At 43.4% G+C, this 20875-nt stretch overlaps 1 protein-coding gene and 1 long non-coding RNA gene across 3 annotated transcripts in view; one reads left to right on the forward strand and one right to left on the reverse strand.

Annotated features, from left to right (window-relative positions):
• PLXNA2 (plexin A2) overlaps positions 1-20875 on the reverse strand; it is a 398232-nt gene that overhangs the window by 262341 nt on the left and 115016 nt on the right. The gene's annotated exons all lie outside the window — the stretch shown is intronic.
• The window catches only part of LOC135045813 (uncharacterized), a 206011-nt gene continuing 199582 nt past the window's right edge, over positions 14447-20875 (forward strand). The window contains exons 1-2 of the long non-coding RNA XR_010238217.1: positions 14447-14676; positions 14757-14788. This is a non-coding gene — a long non-coding RNA (uncharacterized LOC135045813). The remainder of the gene's footprint in view (positions 14677-14756; positions 14789-20875) is intronic.

A 20875-nucleotide genomic window follows, 5' to 3' on the forward strand; every position in this document is an offset into this window, starting at 1 on the left:
GGGGAGTGGGACTGATCTTCCGCTGTAGCAGTTTTGAAACATATTAAGTGCCGTGTCACTGTGTGTGCATAAAGTATATACAATATGGGAGGCAATCACGTTGCCGTATGTCGGGATCCCAGCAGTCAGGATACAGACGCCGGAATCCTGACACCCGGTGAAATGCCGGTGGTCAGAATACAGACCGCCGCCAGGATCCTCCACTTGGGTAGTGGTCCTCGCCCCCACCCAAGGGGGAATAGATTAGTGTGGCAACGTAAGGTCGCCACCGGGCCCGAATCGTGGTGAGTGCAGCGAGCCCATGAGGGACACGCTTTGCTCACAGCCGGTATTCCGGTTGTCGGGATTCCAGCAACAGTCTGCTGAACACTGGGATCTCGACAGCCATGATATCCTACTGATTCCTACAATAAACATATACCAGGACCAGTGGTGTAAATATGGAAAGTCAGGATGATTCTATGGAACCAAGACACAGACAGGGATCATCAATTAAGAAAGATGAAGAGAAATCCAGTCTGATTCTTATTTATGTGTACTGACATCTGCAACAGCAGTCTTACCAATTAATGTTTTTTAGGTTGATGTTATTTAAACTGTGACTACATTTTCTATAATGTGTGTTAAGTATTGCACTAGCCTACGACACCCACTAGCACTATTTTGCATGGTCACAGCCACTATTTTGCATGACAGCCTACACTACCTTCCCACAATGCTGTTAGTGTGTGGCAACATGCTCACTACTGTGACTGCCATACGCCAAGTACTTTGTTTGTGGGATTACATCACTGATTGGCACGTCAACTGTGCGGACAGCTGAATTAGCGATCGCTATCACTAAAGATAATCTGTTTACTACATATACACCATCATGGTCTATTTATATAAGGTGGCCATAATTAAAGATCACTTATTCAGAGCTGTCTGTGGCTACTATACTGTAGATCTAACAATCAGAATGTCGACAAATATAATAGGCACGGGAAGCGGAATTCCACAAAAGAATAAGAACAAAAAGTCGCCGATAGGGGGAATATGGCGCTATACAGACCCAGATTTTTCAAGCCTTGCAGAGTTATAAATTAAGTACCAGCCAATCAGCTCCTAACTGCCATGTTACATGCTGTGTTTGAAAAATAACAGGTAGGAGCTGATTGGTTGGTACTTTATCACGGGGCAATTTATCACTCTCCAAGGCTTGATAAATCTGGGCCACAATGTGAAAACCGCGTGCAAGTGGCATAGACAAATGTTTTATTCCTGTGTTCTTATTAGTTTATTAATACACAAGCAATCCAGAATGATACTGGTAGGTTCATTGGATCCTGAATGTAAGCGAATGGGCAAATATTCTCTATAAAAGTGCTGCAAAATATGTATGCGCTATATAAATAACTGTTAATATATAAAATAAACTCTCTCGCTATATATATATTTCCAGCTCAGATGCAGTCAGGGAAGCAGGGTATGTTTATATCTTGTACATATGCCAGAAGCCCCCTTAACCAGACTTCAGAGAGCTGTAGAATAATATGCCTTGTACGGCAGATTTGAGACTTGCTAGATGACTAGAAAAGCACAGGCAGACGGGGAGGAAAGACAGAAAAACATGGCATGTTAAACGTCGATTTGATTAAATATTTTCCCATTACCTTCTCTTCAGTTTTAGGCTGATCTGTCTTGCTGCGTATTTATTCTCAAACAGATGAAAGGCATGTATATTTAAAATGTGTGTACATATCACAGGGTCCAAGACAGCAGATATTATACAATGTGTGTTTTTTGCAGCAAGCTGCTAAATTATTTATTGTGTGCTGTGCTTTAATCTTATAAAGCTGCTACTGGCTCCTGCTCGCTGCATCCCTAGCATTGTACAGCACACCCAGTCTTATTGAAAGAGTAATTTGATATTCCTGAAGGAAAGGAGAAAAATCACTATGCCTCCTTGTATAATAATACTAAGTACGACTGCAAGCACTCACTGCTGCTAAAATGTATCTCGCAGGGATTCAGTGAATATTGCTGAATTCAGGAAAAGCATAAATAATCTTTGTGCACTGTACAACCAAAAGAGAGCCAGCTGCTCTATACAATTCTCAAAGCCATCTTGGGCAGTGTGTACACGATGCACAGTTTTATTGTGCTTGAGCTCACTCTGTGGATAAAGGTATCTATCAACGGGCTTGTGTATACAACAAGTGACCCTGCTTTTCTGTTGATATGTGTGCAATTGGCAATCTGGAAAATGTGTGTCAAAGGTTTTCTTAGAAAATACACCATTTCATCGGTCTGTTATTGGTATATAAAGGGTAATCTGATATTTCACATAAAAATGGAAATTGCAAAAAAAAACCGTGAAGAATAAATAAAATTGAAAACAACTTTTTTTATTGCAAAATATATAGCGTGGGTTACTCCCTTAGGGCTCACATAATGTTGCTTCCTGCCTTCATTGTGAGTTTTAAGTGAAACTGCAGCACAAGTGGCACAGTACAGATCATGAGCACATGTGCGCCGGTTCTTTGTGTTTCAGGTCCTGGAAGACCATACAATCTCTGAGTCTTTGACAGTGATACAAACTTGGCCACTGCTAGGTTAAGGTGTTACTTAAGAGGATCGAAGAAGATGTATATTCCCTTTCATTCATACGGGGTAATTCAGGTTTGTTAGCAAACCAAAAAAGCAAGCAACTAGACCAAACCATGTTGCACTACAGGGTGGCAGATGTAACATGTGCAGAGAGAGTTAAATTTGGGTGGGTTATTTTGTTTCTGTGCAGGGTAAATACTGGCTGCTTTATTTCTACACTGCAATATAGATTTTAGTTTGAACACACCCCACCCAAATCTAAATCTCTCTGCACATGTTACATCTGCCCTACCTGCAGTGCTACATGGTTTGGACCAGTTGCTTGCTTTTTTGGTTTTGGTTTGATTCCCTGAAAAAAGATAGATAATTATGATACAGACAGTGCTTATTAATTAATTGAAAGCTAACAGCTGATTCAATTCAGCATACATGTTATTCAACAGATTCTACGGTCAAATGCAGTACAGTTTATCAAATGATTGACTAAGAATAGTTGAAATATACCATACAGACCAGAATGGATATGAAGGGAGCTGAAGGCCACAGACAAGGAATTAAAGCATAAGAGTCGTTGGCCCAGATTTATCAGGCCTTGGAGAGTGATAACTTGCACGGTGATAAAGTACCAACCAATCAGCTCCTAACTGTCATTTTTTAAACACAGCCTGTAACATGGCAGTTAGGAGCTGGTTGGTTAATACTTTATCACCGTGCAATTTATCACTCTCCAAGGCTTTATAAATATGGGCCTTTGTTCTCTGGTAAACTGTCTAAAGACTCTATTGCCTTTAACTTGGTGGCCAATGACTATAAAGGGCACAGCGGGAAGTGCGACATTAGGTGCCCACTGCTGAGTAATAATGAATTTACTGTACATAGTATAATAATAACAACAAAAATAAACAACAAAAACAACAATAATAACAATACTAATATACTTGATACACAAAGGGTAAAATTAATTACTTCTACCATGTTGTTACTCAAACCACTAGTGCAAGCTAGGTATATGGCAAATCAGTGGATTGTATAACTATTTCAATGGTCAGTCCGAACCTTGACTTTAATCACAAAATTTCCAAGTATTAACATTGGAATGTGAGAAAAACCTCTCTCAGGACAAAGACCTACAAACATTTTATCACTACATAGCTCTGTTTTAGTACTGTATCTTATTCGATTAAAGCAAAGCTCGTAATGTGAGACAGTGAAAAAACAGGATAACTATCTCAAAACGTTTCAGAAACTACTGTATTGAATAACAGCATTTTACTATGCCGAGCTCAGTAATTCCTTCCAAAGATTTCAATATAGATAGGATTACTGCTGTCACCGAGACACCAACTAACCCCAGATCAGCAGTTAGATAATGACCCAGTCCTGTTTTTTTAATATCAGTAGAATAAGCAGGGCAAGGCTGTTATCTCCATGGGTACCTGGGGTTAGTTGGCGCCTGTTGTTATCAGCTTAGATCAGAATGAGAACTAGCTGTATATACTAATGGTTGATAGCTCAGGTCTCGCATTCTTCCGTACATTGAGGGTTTGCCTTGCACTGTCGTCACTGTTCAGTTTGCATTGGTTTCCTCAGGCCCACTTCAAGTTCCTCCCACACATATGTGTGCACCTTATAAATACCTGGTGATACTAATAATAGCTCAGCAATTGAAGGTAGCTAGTGGTGAAGGTCTAACCAACCATATATACAGTATGAGATGGGTGTACTGTATAACCTTTATATTTAGGTGGAGATAAGAATATAGTTACATTTCAGATGCTCAGCTTCCTGGATATTTCTGAATGCATACATAAGAATATACAAACTTAGAAACATTGTCCCTTTAAGGCACTCAGAAACCCACAGATACTGTATGCCTGTCTGTCAGGCCCGTAAACTCAACAAAACTGTGAGCAGCCTGTGGATTATAGTGATATATTGAATGTTTATTGGTAGTAAGTGCAGTGTAGTAAGCTGCCCTTCTCATTCATTTGGCTTTGCTCATACCACTGCATGTGCCTATATAGTACACAGGCAAGAATCAGTTGCCAGACTACATCATGGGTCTCAAATATGCGAGCCGTAGGGATCATTTGTGTGACTCCTTGGGGGTTAAAGGATTATAGAAATGGGTGTGTGTGTATATATATATATATATATATATATATATATATCACCCATTTTAGCTAAGGTATGTTGTGTAGGTCTTCCTTTGACACCTACGAAAGGGGTTAAACAGTTGCCAGACTACATCAAGGGTCTCAAATATGCGAGCCGTAGGGATAATTTGTGTGACTCCTTGGGGGTTCAAGGATTATAGAAATGGGTGTGTGTGTGTGTGTATATATATATATATATTAGAGATGAGCGGATTCGGTTTTACTCGGTTTTACTCGGTTCTCAAAACCGAATCTTATTGGCTATCCAAAACACGTGACATCCGTGAGCCAATTAGATGCCGTTTTGAGAACCGAGTAAAACCGAACCCGCTCATCTCTAATATATATATATATATATATATATCACCCCTTTTAGCTAAGGTATGTTGTGTAGGTCTACCTTTGACACCTATGAAAGGGGTTATGCATTGAATCCTGTAAATCACTTGTATTTGCTTCTTTGTTTCCAATTAGTCGCCCTGAGGAATGATCTTTTATACTTTCATCTTTTTATATTTTTACCTAATTGGTAATGTTTTATCACTACAAAAGAAATTTGCTATATCAAAGTGTTATATTCTGAATATATATTAGAAAATATATGTTCAATAATGAAGAAATAAATGAGAGAATGAAACAACAACGAAAGGGAAAATAATAAAGCAAGTAATAAACATTCATAGCAGAATGTGAAGGAGATATAAATATCCATCAGTTAGGAGCATATTAGTTATTATGATCTCCTTCCTCTGAAACCCTGTGCGCATAAGCAGTAATGTCAGACACGTTTTTTGTATGGAATAAGAAGATTCCTCTGTCTGCATGACTGACCACATCAGAATACGTTACTAAGACATGCATTAATAGGTCTGTTATTATATGAAATCAGTCACCCATTTAACACCTACTAAAAAGGGTATATTATTATATTCATTAGCTTATCAACACTTTGGGACTGGACGTCCACATCAGGTAATCAGTGAGGGAACAGACATCTGGGCCTCAGTTGTGATTTGAGAGTATTCATTGATATAAACAGATATCTGGAGGGGAGAAGTAAGAAAGGTTGTTATGGGCAAAATCTGTAACTGCATGTTATGTAATAATGCAGTGAAGTGATCAGATTGACAGGGACGTCATTATCGGTGCTCCTATCTTCAAGCTAGCACACCAATGTGCAGGTAAATGTATGAATGGTCAGCGGCAATGACCGATCAGACAGCTACAGCTATCGATTTAGACAGCTGCATCTGTTGTTCCCGCATCACACAGCACTGTACCTGGCAGTCAGTTATGACAGCCAGGAATTGGGCGCACAAAAAAACAAGAACTTTTTTTTTCTTCATTAAGTTGCAGGTGCCGCTGGGAGAAGATGACCGGCGCACACGATAAGCTCTGCAAATGCTGGTCACAAGCCAACAGACGTAGAGTGGAATTTGTCAGGCAGATGATGAGTTAAGACTCTCCCTCTTCGGCAACAGACTGCTTCACACAGTAGATGCAGGTGGTACCTGGACCCGCTTCCCCTCAATCTGGAGTCAGAGCGGGTCCACTCAAAAAATGTGCACAGCCTGCATTTTCATACATCTAATCCTGAGTGTCCCATTTTGCAAGGAATTATGCGGGTGATTCAGAGGGGGATGCAGCAAAGTAGCGGCAAAGTGATCATAATGCTTCAGCCCATGGGGTGTCTATTAAGATGCCCATAGGCTTCAGTTGTAATCTGCCATGGTGCGCACAAAGGCAAACATCGGCCGCACCAACGGACTTCTGACCACCCTATGGTTGCTCAGAATGGAATCTGGCCACAGGGGTCTATAGAACTGCATCTTCCAACCCAGTCCCTGAAACTAGCATGCCCCTGACATGCCCACCAACACCAACCACATCAGACCCATACTGCCCAGAGACGCCTATTGGAATTGCATCAATCTCGGGACGCATGCATAGAGGTAAAACCCCCTATGTGAGCACTGGCTGATACTAGCCACACACAAGCGGTCCGACCAAGGAGTTGTAAAACCAGGTTTTATCCAATTTGGCTACCAAGAGGTAAGAACGGTCAGTGTGCGGCCAGCATTACTATACCGTACACAACAATGTAGTACAATGTCACTGCAATTTTGAGGCACTGAAATATGCAAAATCCTAGGTACTGAAGTTAAATTACTGGGTGGAGATTTATCAACATTATCAAGAGGTAACATGGAGAAGCTGAATATAACAAACAACCAATCAACTTCTACAGTAACTGTAATTAATCATATTCTATTGGTTGCTATCTTCTCCACTTTATCTCTCTCAAAGTTTGACACATCTCACCCAGGTGAGATAACAGACTCATATCATAAAAACATAGAATTTGACAGCAGATGAGAACCACTTGGCCCATCTAGACTGCCCTAAACACATGTACACGCACCCACTTACACAACAGGGTTATGTCTTGTTGAGAGACAATTAACTTATCAGTATATTTTTAGAGTGTGGGGGGAAGCCGGGGTGCTCAGAGGAAACCCACGCAAGTAAGGGGAGAATATACAAACTCCACACAGTTAGGTCTGTAATGGGAATCAAACCCATGACCTCAGTGCTGTGAGGCAGTGATGTGAACCATTACACCATCTGTATATCAGGCAGGAGATGGTCTCCTTGAAAAGTATTGAAAATAATTGTAAGCAATTGAAGAGGCATCAACTGTAGGTGTTAAAGGGGGGTACTCACGGAGCGATATTCTAAGCAATCTGACTAGATTGCTTAGAATATCAGCATGATCGCTCCGTGTGTAGCCCCCTCAGCGATAGCGATGCGCGGCCCCGCACATCGCTATCGCTGGAGCTAGATTGGCCTGCATGCAGGCCAATCTAGCGGGTCGCTCACTTCACCCGCTGGGTGAAATGAGCGGCCCCCCATCTCCCCCCGCACGCTCAGCACAGATCGCGCTGTGCTGAGCGGCAAAAGAGATGTGTGCTGAGCGGTTCGCTCAGCACACATCTCTCCTGCATCGGCCGTGGGTACTGGGCTTTACAGTACTTGTAAAATGTATTCCTATGTAGCATATCTTTATACTGTACAGCATTACTGTGCTCAAGAAGTATACAGTATTTATTTTCAAATATCAGATACTGAATAATTGCATTTCAAACATACAACATAAAAAACTTCTAAGAAACAATCTCCAATTTTAATTTAGGAAACTTCAAATATGTTTTGTCAGATAGGGGAGGTGTAGGAGTAGGGATCCAAGGGAACAACATTATTCATTTTCTTTTATTTCTTTTTATATAAATTAGTAATAAAAAAATGTGTTTCTCTGTCCATCCTGAAGAACAAAAGTGTTGCTGCTGCTGCTGCTAAGTTATAATGGCTGCCATGACTAACAAACAGAAACAGAGATTGTTACCTTATTAGCTTACGGTAGTGTTAAAATAATGCAAACATCAGCAAAATAATCATAGATTAGAAAAATTCAGGAAATGGTTTCATTATGTTGGCACAATATATTAAAAGTTAAAAGAAAAATAACATTTGTTGGCAAGCAAAGATCTATGACAGTGACCTCACTATCTCAGTGCCTGGAGCACTCAGGCCTGTTGTTCTGGGAGGACTGCAGCAATAATAGGACAGCGTCCTGCTGATAAGATAATGGGAAGTGACTCCTAATTGAGGGGAATCTGGGGCTGTATCACAGCCAGCGTCTACAGCTCCACAGAGTTGACCCATTAACACAAATACACAGGAGTCTGTGCAGCTAAGGTAATCTCACACTTGTTCTGTCACTGGATTTGGCTCTTCTGGACATTTTAAAGAAAATCCCCCCAAAAATAAAGGAGTTTTTCAAATCCAGCAATTTTCTGACGCTTTAAATCTTGTAAAAAGAAACACCAAAAATCTGCGGTTCTTGATAAATAAACCTCTAAGTATTATAAGGCCTAATACAATAAAGCAAAGTACAGTTCTAGTGTAACAACTGGATGTTATTAGTACACCCAGCGGATAATAGTTGGCAGACACGCCAGGCGTATAGTCTTAACCAGAAACTATGGGGTATATTTTAGAGATGAGCGGATTTGGTTTTACTCGGTTTTACTCGGTTCTCAAAACCGAATCTTATTGGCTCACGGATGTCACGTGTTTTGGATAGCCAATAAGATTCGGTTTTGAGAACCGAGTAAAACCGAGTAAAACCGAATCCGCTCATCTCTAGTATATTTACTAAGGTCCCGATTTTGACCGAGATGCCGTTTTTTCATCAAAGTGTCATCTCTGTAATTTACTAAGCAAAAATCACGGCAGTGATGAGGGCATTCGTAATATTTTGGAAGTCCTAGGAAAAAATCACGAATCAATACACCATCGGTCAAATACGCCTGCAATTTGCTAGAAATCGGGAATTTACTAAAAAGTGCAAAACACAAACACTGCCGACAATAGCCAAACACAGCCGTGATAAAATACAAATCGTGAAAAAGTGCTAAAAAAAAACAGACCTGCTTTTTTATCCCGTGTTTGTATAGGCATGCACGGATCCATGAGATCCGTGCATGTTTTTCAGTGGGAAGGGGGGTGAAATGTTCTAAATTTACAGAAAAAAAATTGCGTGGGGTCCCCCCTCCTAAGGCAAACCAGCCTCGGGCTCTTTGAGCCGATCCTGGTTGCAGAAATATGGGAAAAAAATGGACAGGGGTTCCCCCATATTTAAGCAACCAGCATCGGGCTCTGCGCCTGGTCCTGGTTCCAAAAATACGGGGGACAAAAAGAGTAGGGGTCCCCCGTATTTTTGAAACCAGCACCGGGCTCCACTAGCTGGACAGATAATGCCACAGCCGGGGGTCACTTTTATACAGTGCCTTGCGGCCGTGGCATCAAATATCCAACTAGTCACCCCTGGCCGGGGTACCCTGGGGGAGTGGGGACCCCTTCAATCAAGGGGTCCCGTCCCCCCCAGCCACCCAAGGGCCAGGGGTGAAGCCCAAGGCTGTCCCCCCCATCCAATAGGCTGCGGATGGGGGGCTGATAGCCTTTGTTGAAAAGTGATTGATATTGTTTTTAGTAGCAGTACTACAAGGCCCAGCAAGCCTCCCCCGCAAGCTGGTACTTGGAGAACCACAAGTACCAGCATGCGGCGGAAAAATGGGCCCGCTGGTACCTGTAGTACTACTACTAAAAAAATACCCCAAAAAAGACATTACACACACACCTTGAAAGTATAACTTTAATACATCCATCCACACCTCCATATACACATACTTACCTTATGTTCACACGCAGGTCGGTCCTCTTCTCCAGTAGAATCCATGGTGTACCTGTAGAAAAAATTATACTCACATAATCCAGTGTTTTCGGCTCCTCGGTAAATCCTTTTGTAATCCACGTACTTGAAAAAATAAAAAAACGGGACACCCGACCACGAACTGAAAGGGGATCCATGTTTTCACATGGGCCCCCTTTCCCCGAATGCCAGAAACCCACTCTGACTGATGTCTAAGTGGGTTTCTTCAGCCAATCAGGGAGCGCCACCGCCACGTTGTAGCACCCTCCTGATCGGCTGTGTGCTCCTGTACTGTCTGACAGGCGGCACACGGCAGTGTTACAATGTAGCGCCTATGCGCTCCATTGTAACCAATGGTGGGAACTTTCTGCTCAGCGGTGAGGTCACTTTCGGTCAACCGCTGAGCAGAAAGTTCCCACTATTGGTTACAATGGAGCGCATAGGCGCTACATTGTAACACTGCCGTGTGCTGCCTGTCAGACAGTACAGGAGCACACAGCCGATCAGGAGGGTGCTACAACGTGGCGCTCCCTGATTGGCTGAAGAAATCCACTTAGACATCAGTCAGAGTGGGTTTCTGGCATTCGGGGAAAGGGGGCCCATGTGAAAACATGGGTCCCCTTTCAGTTCGTGGTCGGGTATCCGTTTTTTTATTTTTTCAAGTATGTGGATTACAAAAGGAGTTCCCGAGGAGCCGAAAACACTGGATTATGTGAGTATAATTTTTTCTACAGGTACACCATGGATTCTACTGGAGAAGAGGACCGACCTGCGTGTGAACATAAGGTAAGTATGTGTATATGGAGGTGTGTATGTATGTATTAAAGTTATACTTTCAAGGTGTGTGTGTGTTGTCTTTATTGGGGTATTTTTTTAGTAGTAGTACTACAGGTACCAGCGGGCCCGTTTTTCCGCCGCTTGCTGGTACTTGTGGCTCTCCAAGTACCAGCTTGCGGGGGAGGCTTGCTGGGCCTTGTAGTACTGCTACTAAAAACAATATCAATCACTTTTCACAAAGGCTATCAGCCCCCCATCCGCAGCCTATTGGATGGGGGGGACAGCCTCGGGCTTCACCCCTGGCCCTTGGGTGGCTGGGAGGGGGGGACCCCTTGATTGAAGGGGTCCCCACTCCCCCAGGGTACCCCGGCCAGGGGTGACTGGTTGGATATTTGATGCCACGGCCGCAAGGCACTGTATAAAAGTGACCCCCGGCTGTGGCATTATCTGTCCAGCTAGTGGAGCCCGGTGCTGGTTTCAAAAATACGGGGGACCCCTACTCTTTTTGTCCCCCGTATTTTTGGAACCAGGACCAGGCGCAGAGCCCGATGCTGGTTGCTTAAATATGGGGGAACCCCTGTCCATTTTTTTCCCATATTTCTGCAACCAGGATCGGCTCAAAGAGCCCGAGGCTGGTTTGCCTTAGGAGGGGGGACCCCACGCAATTTTTTTTTAACATTTAAACTTTATTTATTTTTTTAAACAAAGTGCACAATGAAGCCCAGCACGGATCTCTCAGATCCGGCCGAGATTCATTGTATTAAAGTCGGCAGTGTTTTACAAGTCACTCACGTAAAACACTGCCTAAAAAAACGAATGACATCGACATCGGAAAACCCGAAAATGCAGAATACGGCAGCTTAGTAAATTAGTCGTAATAAATTCAAAAAGTTGCAGTTTTACACTTTCGATGTCATTCGTGATTATTCTCCCACCAAATCGGGAGAATTACGAATGTTAGTAAATATACCCCTATGTCTATTGTAGTGCTCAGTGATGGTACAGACGTACTCATGGTTCTGATACCCAGACAGCGCTGACAGAGCGGAGAGATACAATATATCTGGTGCAGAGCATACAGAGGACTAGCCAGTCATATATGTAGGCAAGATCAAAAGACACACACAGGTATTAGAAGGTCCTCATAGAGCTTAGTAGTACACAAGTGAGTGTACCACTGGAGTGCTCAAACACAGGGAACAAGATTGTGCCGCACATGTGCAGACTAACATACGGTGGCCATCTTGGTAAAGGTAAATGCTTAATTTGAGAATCAACATGGAAGAAGCGCAGTAGCGCACTCCATGTAACAAAAACATCTTGTAGTATATGTAAGTCTGGACTAAGTGGGTATTGTTAAAATGAGAACAATTAATTGTCTGTACAAGTATAAAGTTCTTTAGACTTTTTCTTCTACATTTTTAGGATAAGTAATGCATGAAGGTTAAAAAAGCACTAAACTCAATTTTTCTGAGACTATTCAACATACTATGCTGTTATATTGAAGATAATGACAATATTCCTAAAATAATGATATTAGAATTTCAATATAAATGGCATTTCCCAGAAGCCTGTTCTGAAGAGATGTCTCTTATTTGCATATTGTTTCTAGCAAGAGGCATAAAATTCTCAATACCATGTTCGGAGTTTCAGCAGGAAACCATATTCTGGAGTGTTGAGTCCCAGAAAGAACAAAGCCATTCTAGGTGGGAATCACTTCATGCAGCCTGTTGATGCACTGTCCTGAAAATAAATCTATAGGTGGGACTTGTCTCACCATTGCATTGCTGCCTACGTTCCCACAATGTCTTGGTGGCTCCAAATTTGGGGATCTTCATGAACTCCTGAGAGAATAAAAAGACCCTCCCCGCAGATCAGTTGACTTCATTGATGACTCGATTCACTGTACCATACGCCTTGGACCCACCACCTTAGCTTGTCCTCTACTTAGTAGATAAACGCAAGTCTTATTTTCTTGATTGAACTCAATGGTGGCACATTTTTTGTCTAATAACTTTGTCTTATTACCAGTGACGTGCGGTGAGGTCAGGGGCTGGGGAGGCACTGCAGCTAAACCCCCCCTCCCCGGGAAAAAAAATGCAGTCCCCCCACACCGCTAAAACCAGCACCAGGCAGAACCAGCTAGGGGGGGTAATGCCATAGCAGGGGAGACACTCAGTGTGGGGTCCTCCTGCCATGCCATTAAACACCCCCCAAACCAGTCAGCCCAGGGCTGGTATTCCTCGGAAAGTGGGGCCCCAAAAAAATTAAAATGGGGTCCCCCCTCCCGAGCAATAACCAGCACTGGGCTGATAACCCAGTGCTATGCCCCGCACCCCTGGTGGCAGTGGGTGCGGGGTTCATTGTATGCTTGCTAATACTGTTCTAAACAGGTGGCCTACAGGTCCCAGCAAGCCTGCCCCAGCATGCTGGCACTTGGAGAATCACAAGTGCCAGCATGCCCGGACATAAATGGCCCACTGGCACCTGTAGTCCACCTGTAAAGAATAGTAATATTGTTCTTTACAGGTGGCCTACAGGTCCCAGCAAGCCTGCCCCAGCATGCTGGCACTTGGAGAACAACAAGTGCTAGCATGCCCGAACATAAAGGGCCCGCTGGCACCTGTAGTCCACCTGTAAAGAAAATATTTAAAAAAAAACCACTACACGTACTTTAAAAAAAAACCTTTATTAAACAGGGTCTTCACCTGGGGGCGGTGGCCTTTAAGCTCTTTTGCGTGGCCGTCGCCTTCCCAGGGCTTCTGGCGTCTTCACCTGGGGGGGTGCCACCTCCCCAGGGCTTCTGGCGTCTTCCTCCGGCATCTTCACCTGGGAGGCGGCGACCTTTAAGCTCTTTGCATGGCCGCCGCCTTCCCAGGACTTCCGGCGACTTCGGTCTTCAGGAGCTCTTCTCAGCTCCTCCTCCGCCGTCGGACTGACAGCCGCTGCCTCGCACTGACTTATATAAGTCAGTGGAGGGGGCGGGGCGATGACGCGGCGAGCCATGATTGGCTCGCATCGGCCATCTTGAATTTCAAAATGACGCTGAGGCGCCATTTTTGAAATGGGTACCGCTTCCGCTGCCAAACTCTGCTGAACTGTCCGTACTGCTGCGTCCCGCCGCCCGCATCTCCGCCGCCCGGCCCGCCGCATACCGCACCTCCGCCGCCACCCACACAGTGATTGACAGCGGATCCAGTGACGGATCTGCTGGCCAATCACTGTGGCCTCACTGACAGGGGACGTGCTTTCATAGGTTGAAAGCACGTCCCTGTAGGAAAGCGGCACCTCTAATGGTGCCGCTTTCCCATGCAATTTCAGTGGGCTTTTCCTGCCCATTGCTAGGCCCCGCCCACACCCGCCCCCTGCTCCCATATCTTTTATCAATCACTACGGGAGGCACCACGATCGGTGCCTCCCAAACTAATTTTACACACTTTAATCATGAGTAAAATAATAAAGAAGATACTTATGTGTCATAACTTATGTATCTTCTTTGTATTATTTTACTCATTAATGACAGGGGAGGCACTGCCTCCCCTGCCTCCCCTGACTGCACGTCCCTGCTTATTACTAGTTCCAGAAACAGTAAGAAACAGTGAAATACTGTATGCTCAGAAATTGACAGAATAAGCATTTGAAGATTTCTCCAGATTATCAAAGCTGCTATAAATCTTGTGTCAACATGTACATTCAGGTGAGTAGCTCCTCCTGTTTTCTGAATACGGGCACATTTTTTCATAGAAAACAAACACTGGGCGAAAGCACTGACTTGAAGTGCAGGCATGTCCGTATGTGCCTTGCTTGATGATTTTGCTGCAAAACTAAAAGGGAGACACCACTGGATACTGTAAAGACATGGCAAAGGGAGCATATGAGGTATTATAGTAAATATGTATCACACTTACTCCAAAGTACTGATCACCTTGTTCTAATAGTCTGCTGCTCTCTCTCTACAGGATACACATCTCAGAATCCCTTGGCAGATCAGGTAATTAAATAAATTATTGGGAACTTTTTGGATCGCTGCAGTGTGCTGGGACTGGAAGTTAGCAGCATGTACCTTCTCTTATATCTATACACACTCCTTAGCTTTAAGAAGCCATGAGAATGGTGACAGAGTGTGCTGAACACAGGCTTACAGCATCATCCCACTGACATGGACTGAAATAGAGTCTGGGCTTCTGATGGAGTCCCTGGTGCACCATTTGGCCAGACTCACCATGTATGGGATGAATATAAATGTGTGAATGTCGTGAGATGCCCTTTCAAATTGCATAAGCTTGTATCCCCAGTTTACTGTAACATTTCCAGAAATGTTTATTGCTATTTGCTGAGACAGACTTAAAGAGCAGACTGCATGTTTTGTGACATAAAAACAATATGTATTTAAACAAAAAGTGACGATTTCAGTTTCTTTTCCTGGGAATATTACAGGGGACACTATAATAAAGGCTCAATAACTAGTGGTGGGGGATGCGGTAAAGATGCTGGCTGCCGGGATCCTGGCAGTCGAAATACCGCCGCCGGAATCTCGACACCCTTTAGAGTCCTGACGTTGGAACTCTGAATGGGGCCATGAGACTGACACCGGAATCCTGACAGCCGGCATACTGACAGTAAGTATGGCCGCAAGGTTACATTTATAGCCAGGGGGAGGGGGGGTTAGGTCTAGGCATCATGCAGGGGAGTTAGTGTTAGGCTGCGGGGGGGGGGGGGGGGGGGTTGGAGGGTTAGGCTGCGGGGAGGGTGAGTTAGGGTTAGGCACCCCCAGGGGGAGGGGGGGGAGAGTTAGGGTCCGGCTGCGGGGGAGGGAGTGAGGGTTAGGTTTAAGCAGCAGGGGTTCGTTTAAGGCACCACTTGTGAGTGGTTAAGGAGGTTAGGGTTAAGCTGCAGCCAGGGAGAATTAGGGTTAGGGGGCTAGGGAGAGGGTAGAACACCCTTTACTCACCCCTGTCGGTGTTTTGATCTAACCATTGGGATCCCGTGTGATGGGATAACATACTGAATCCGGTGGTGCTTCTCATACAGATGTAATGTTGCTTATTTTTTATTGACCACTGCTTGTAATTAAACTAATCCCCACTGAGCCTGGGGTACTGTATATTACATTACAAATCATTTCACTTTTCATAAATGATCCCTTAAATGTTATGCGAAATGCAAAAGTGACATCTAAGAAACTCAATCATCAATTCAATAATTCATTACATTACTCATTTCCCGTTAAGAATCTGTAGGCTCTAATTTTCATTTCGTACTTGGTTAAAATCAATTCTTAATGTCAACATTTATTAGTGATGCAGTCATGGCTGATTTATTTGGAAAACAAGACGGAAAGTGTAATGTAAAAAAAAGGAAGCACAATGCTATTAATATGAAGTCATTCCAGTGCACCTGTGGCAGTATACACTATGTCTGTTTATTTTACTAAATCATAGGGATCTACATTATTGTGGTCCATACATCTACAGCCCCAATTCCCTGTTCTGTCGATTCGCAATCTGCCAAAATCTGGAAAATTCAACAAGTTAAAAATCCCCAACTCGACGATCCAGGCTATTTTTTGGTTGGAATTAGCAAATCAGGGAAATCCAACATGTTAGGATTCTCCAATCTCCTGATCCCGGCATTGGCAATATGGGAACTTGAACCAATACAAGCTAGATGTATTGTATGGGCCCCTAAGTTTCAAAAGAAACATTTTATTAGGAATTTTATATCAGCCAAAGGCCTGTAGATGTGGGGGACATAGCACGCTGGGATCCATCACTTTGGTGGGTGTAGAGCCAAAACAGACCGAGATATTGTTCACCTTAGCCAAAGGGTTGTTCATGAGAGACAATAAGGGCAGTATTCAAATGATATATCACGCCCAACCTTCTTTGTAAAGTGATATCCGATATCGCGCATATAGCCCCCATAGTAATCAGGTTTAGGTGTGTAAAGGGTTGGGTGCCCTAGCTACCCTGGGGGTAGCGAGCTGAAATGATTATACCATGCCCACCAGCAGAAACAGAAAGAATGTGGAAGGGGGTGAAAATAATTGAATACCGCCCTAAATGTTTTTGAAGGGAGAATATTAAAATTTTTGGTCTTCAGATGGTGCCTAATTTCCTAGTTATAAAATAGTGTCAAACATGCAAATGGCTAACAACTTTTCTTAAACCAGATCCACTGATTCAAGAGTGCAATCTGACTCCCTTTAACCAGCAACCTCACAAGTAGTTAATAATGGCCACACACATTAAATTCATTTTCCAGTTTGATTATTGCTCATAAAATTGGCCAACCACTGGGCAGAGTGTGCCCCAATCCTAGAGCAGAGTTAAATAAAATATGTAAAAAGTGCCTATCTTATCTTTTTTTATGAACTAAGGAAGCTATGCATCGGTCTGCAATAGAAGTGACTCTAAAAGCTTAGGTATATTTGGTACATGGCTCAAGGAATTTCCCCAGACCTGTCTATTGGGAAATGAGAGCTGGGCATGAGGGAAAATCAGGTTGATACTCATATGAGGACACCAGCCAGCCTTAAGTTTTTCCATTGCAGTCTGATTCAATAATTGTAATACTTGTTCCACAATTGTTCAGATCGAATAATTACTCATAGATATAACCAGATTGCCACATGTGGGTTTACCATAAGCGAATGTACTAAACAGATAAGACTAATTACTTAAACTCATACTCCTAATATGACAATGGAATCATCCTAAAGAATTCACAAATCATTCCCTGGGAAGGTAAATATAATCATCCTTGCCTTGAAACAACGTATGGCATGGCTTTTGAATGAGGTTGCAAAGCTTTATTACTAATTTATTTATGATTAGCGACATTTTAATTGTTCCTTAGTACAAGTCTCTGTACTGGAGCAATGATAGTCCTCCTTGGTAATTTTACTACTTACATTGTAGTTGATACTCCATGCCTCTACAAGAAATTAAGCCCATCATCTCCTGCCAATATAAAAATATATGTGTGCTGAAGATGGAGCAACAATGGTTCAGTACAGAGTGTGGTAGAACTATCAAGTGATGAGCCCACGTACAAAGACATGCTTTGGGGTCCCCCTCACAAAAGGCAAACAAAATGTGGGTAGTAACTTGTACACAAACTCATATTATGCAATATTATGAGAATATTTCAGTCATTCACATCAGTACCTGCCCCCCGTGGAGCTTGCAATCTATGAGGGTAATTCAGACCTGATCGCTGCTGTGAGTTTTCGCACAGCAGGCGATCAGATCTGAACTGCGCGGACGACTGCACCGGGCATCATTTGCCTAGCGACGGCATGGTGTGAAAAAAAGCGATCGCACAGGCGATCGCAAGGTAATTGACAGGAAGAGGCCGTTTGTGGGCAGCAACTAACCGTGTTACAGAAGTGTCCGGAAAAACGCAGGCGGGACCAGCCGTTTTCAGAGAGGGTGTCTGACGTCAGCTTCGGCCCCGATCAACAGGATTACATCGCAGAGTAAGAGTAAGTCCTGAGCTGAGCAGAGACTGCACACACTGATGGTTGTGCAGCTCTGCTACAAATGCGATCGCACAACAGCACAGACCTATCCCCCTCCCCCTGCAGGTGGCGACTATCTGATCGCAGGGCTGCAAAAAACGCACTCTATCGATCAGGTCTGAATTGTCCCCTATATTCCTTTTCACATCAGCACACATTCACACAAGGGGTACATTTTTGTCAAGAGCTATTGACATACCAATATATATTTGAATAGTGGGAGGAAACCAGAGCAAGTCCATTGTGGTACATGCTGGAGAGATGGCTGGACGATGTGTCAGAATGGGGTTCTGGAAAGATGGCTGATGATATCAGTACATGGAGTGGTGTCAGAGAAGTTCCACAGTCTATAGATTATAAGCTTGCAAGCAGGGCCTTCCTACCTCTATGACTGAGAAGTTCCATGGTCTATAGATTGTAAGCTTGCGAGCAGGGCCTTCCTACCTCTATGACTGAGAAGTTCCATGGTCTATAGATTATAAGCTTGCAAACAGGGCCTTCCTACCTCTATGACTGAGAAGTTCCATGGTCTATAGATTATAAGCTTGCGAGCAGGGCCTTCCTACCTCTATGACTGTCTGTTATTACCCAGTCTGTTATTACCCAGTTTCTGTTATTACCCAGTTCTGTTGTTTACAATTGTTTTATTTATTTATTTATTTATTTATTTATTTTTATCACTGTTGTTTCCAATTGTAGAGCACAACAGAATTTGCTGCGCTATTTAAGAAACTGTTAAATAAATAAATAAATAAATGATACCCCTTTTCACCTCCAACATATAACACGGGTTATTGCACATGAATGCGCATAACCCGTTTTGCTGGTTGGTGTAAAAGGGCCGAGTTGGAATAATCCGGGTTGAGTGACCCAGTATTCCAACTCTGGTAGCTTGCAGGGTTGAACACGGGTTCAAGCTGTGCTGTATAAACTGAAGTTGGGTCGATTTGCCCTGGCTCCCGTTCACAGTGTATGAAAGGGCTGCGCTGGGAGATGTGATCTCCCAGCACTGCCCCTGCCGCGTCACTGGCAACGTCACCAACCCGGCAATATGCTGGGGGTTGGTAACTGCAGCAGGAATGGGGGCTAGCGGGTCGCAGCCAGATAGCACTCGTGTCAGGCATCCGGCTGCGACGCGCGTTTCTAGATGTAAAAGGGGTATAAATGAAGAGTTTCACACCCCCAGTGACCTCAGCTGGACTTTGCTGTAGAAAATACTTACGATGCAAAAAAGTGCATAAAGCAGCTGGTGGTGATAACACAGGTTTGTGAGCAAAGTTAACAATACAATATAATTTTCACGTGATAGTGAACCACATAGTACCAATAGTGTTCCACAAAGGATATGAGGTCATTTTAAGTATTTATCTAAATAACCATGCAACCAACAGACACAAAGCAGTCAGAAGTTCTTACACTTTTTGTGGAAAAAAGCAACTTGCGCTAATGCTCCATACGACAAAACAGCACATTTTAGTACTTGAAGAGGCTTGAAACCTTGATCATTTTAAATCACATCTCTTTATGCCACCAGTATATCATTTTTATTACAAGATGTAGTCTTCGTATAAAAATCACATCTGGAATCGATTATTTGGTCATTTCTCTTAAATGAGAATATTTCATTTTCTGTCATCGCTCCAACCGTGTTTTTCTTTCTTTCCCTAATTTGTGGTACAAGTGACTAAATACTTTGAGATCCTTGTGTACCTTTACACATTCCCCAACCAGAGAAGAGGACCAATCAATAGCTGCAAACGTCCTGTGCTTCACTCTCCCTAACCCCCGAAAAAAGAATTTTTTTTTTTTGCCTGGGGACATTAATATGTATAAATGTCTGTGGATGTCTGTTATGAAGCCTACAAAATGTTTTCTGCAAAATATCTTGCTATCTAACCTGTGCATCTTTATGATATAAATAAATCATAGCAAAGAGGGCGGATGTAGTCAAAAGGTCAAAAATAACAATGGCGGCATGTATAACGTCGACACCACAATGTCGACTGTTATAATGTGGACATTGTTAAAATGTTGATAGACATCGTGACAATATCCTCAGAATGTCGACAGGTTGAAATGTCAACACTGCCTGCATGTCGACATTAAGGTTGGGCTGTGGGCAGGAGAGTTAGGGTTAGGCTGCGCAGGGGGTTAGGGATAGACTGTACAGGGAGATTAGGGTTAGGCTGCAGGCGGTGGTTAGGGTTAGACTGCACGGGGAGGTTAGGGTTAGGCTGTAGGAGGTGGTTAGGGTTAGACTGCAGTGGGAGGTTAGGGTTAGGCTGCAGGAGGTGGTTAGGGTTAGACTGCAGGGGGAGGTTAGGGTTAGACTGCAGGGGGGAAGTTAGGATTAAGACGCAGGAAGTGGGAAAAAATAAGATTTTACTTACCGATAAATCTATTTCTCGTAGTCCGTAGTGGATGCTGGGGACTCCGTCAGGACCATGGGGATTAGCGGCTCCGCAGGAGACAGGGCACAAAAATAAAGCTTTAGGATCAGGTGGTGTGCACTGGCTCCTCCCCCTATGACCCTCCTCCAAGCCTCAGTTAGGATAC

The sequence above is a fragment of the Pseudophryne corroboree genome, chromosome 2, assembly GCF_028390025.1.
Source record: "Pseudophryne corroboree isolate aPseCor3 chromosome 2, aPseCor3.hap2, whole genome shotgun sequence".
In the NCBI taxonomy this organism is placed as follows: Eukaryota; Metazoa; Chordata; class Amphibia; order Anura; family Myobatrachidae; genus Pseudophryne; species Pseudophryne corroboree.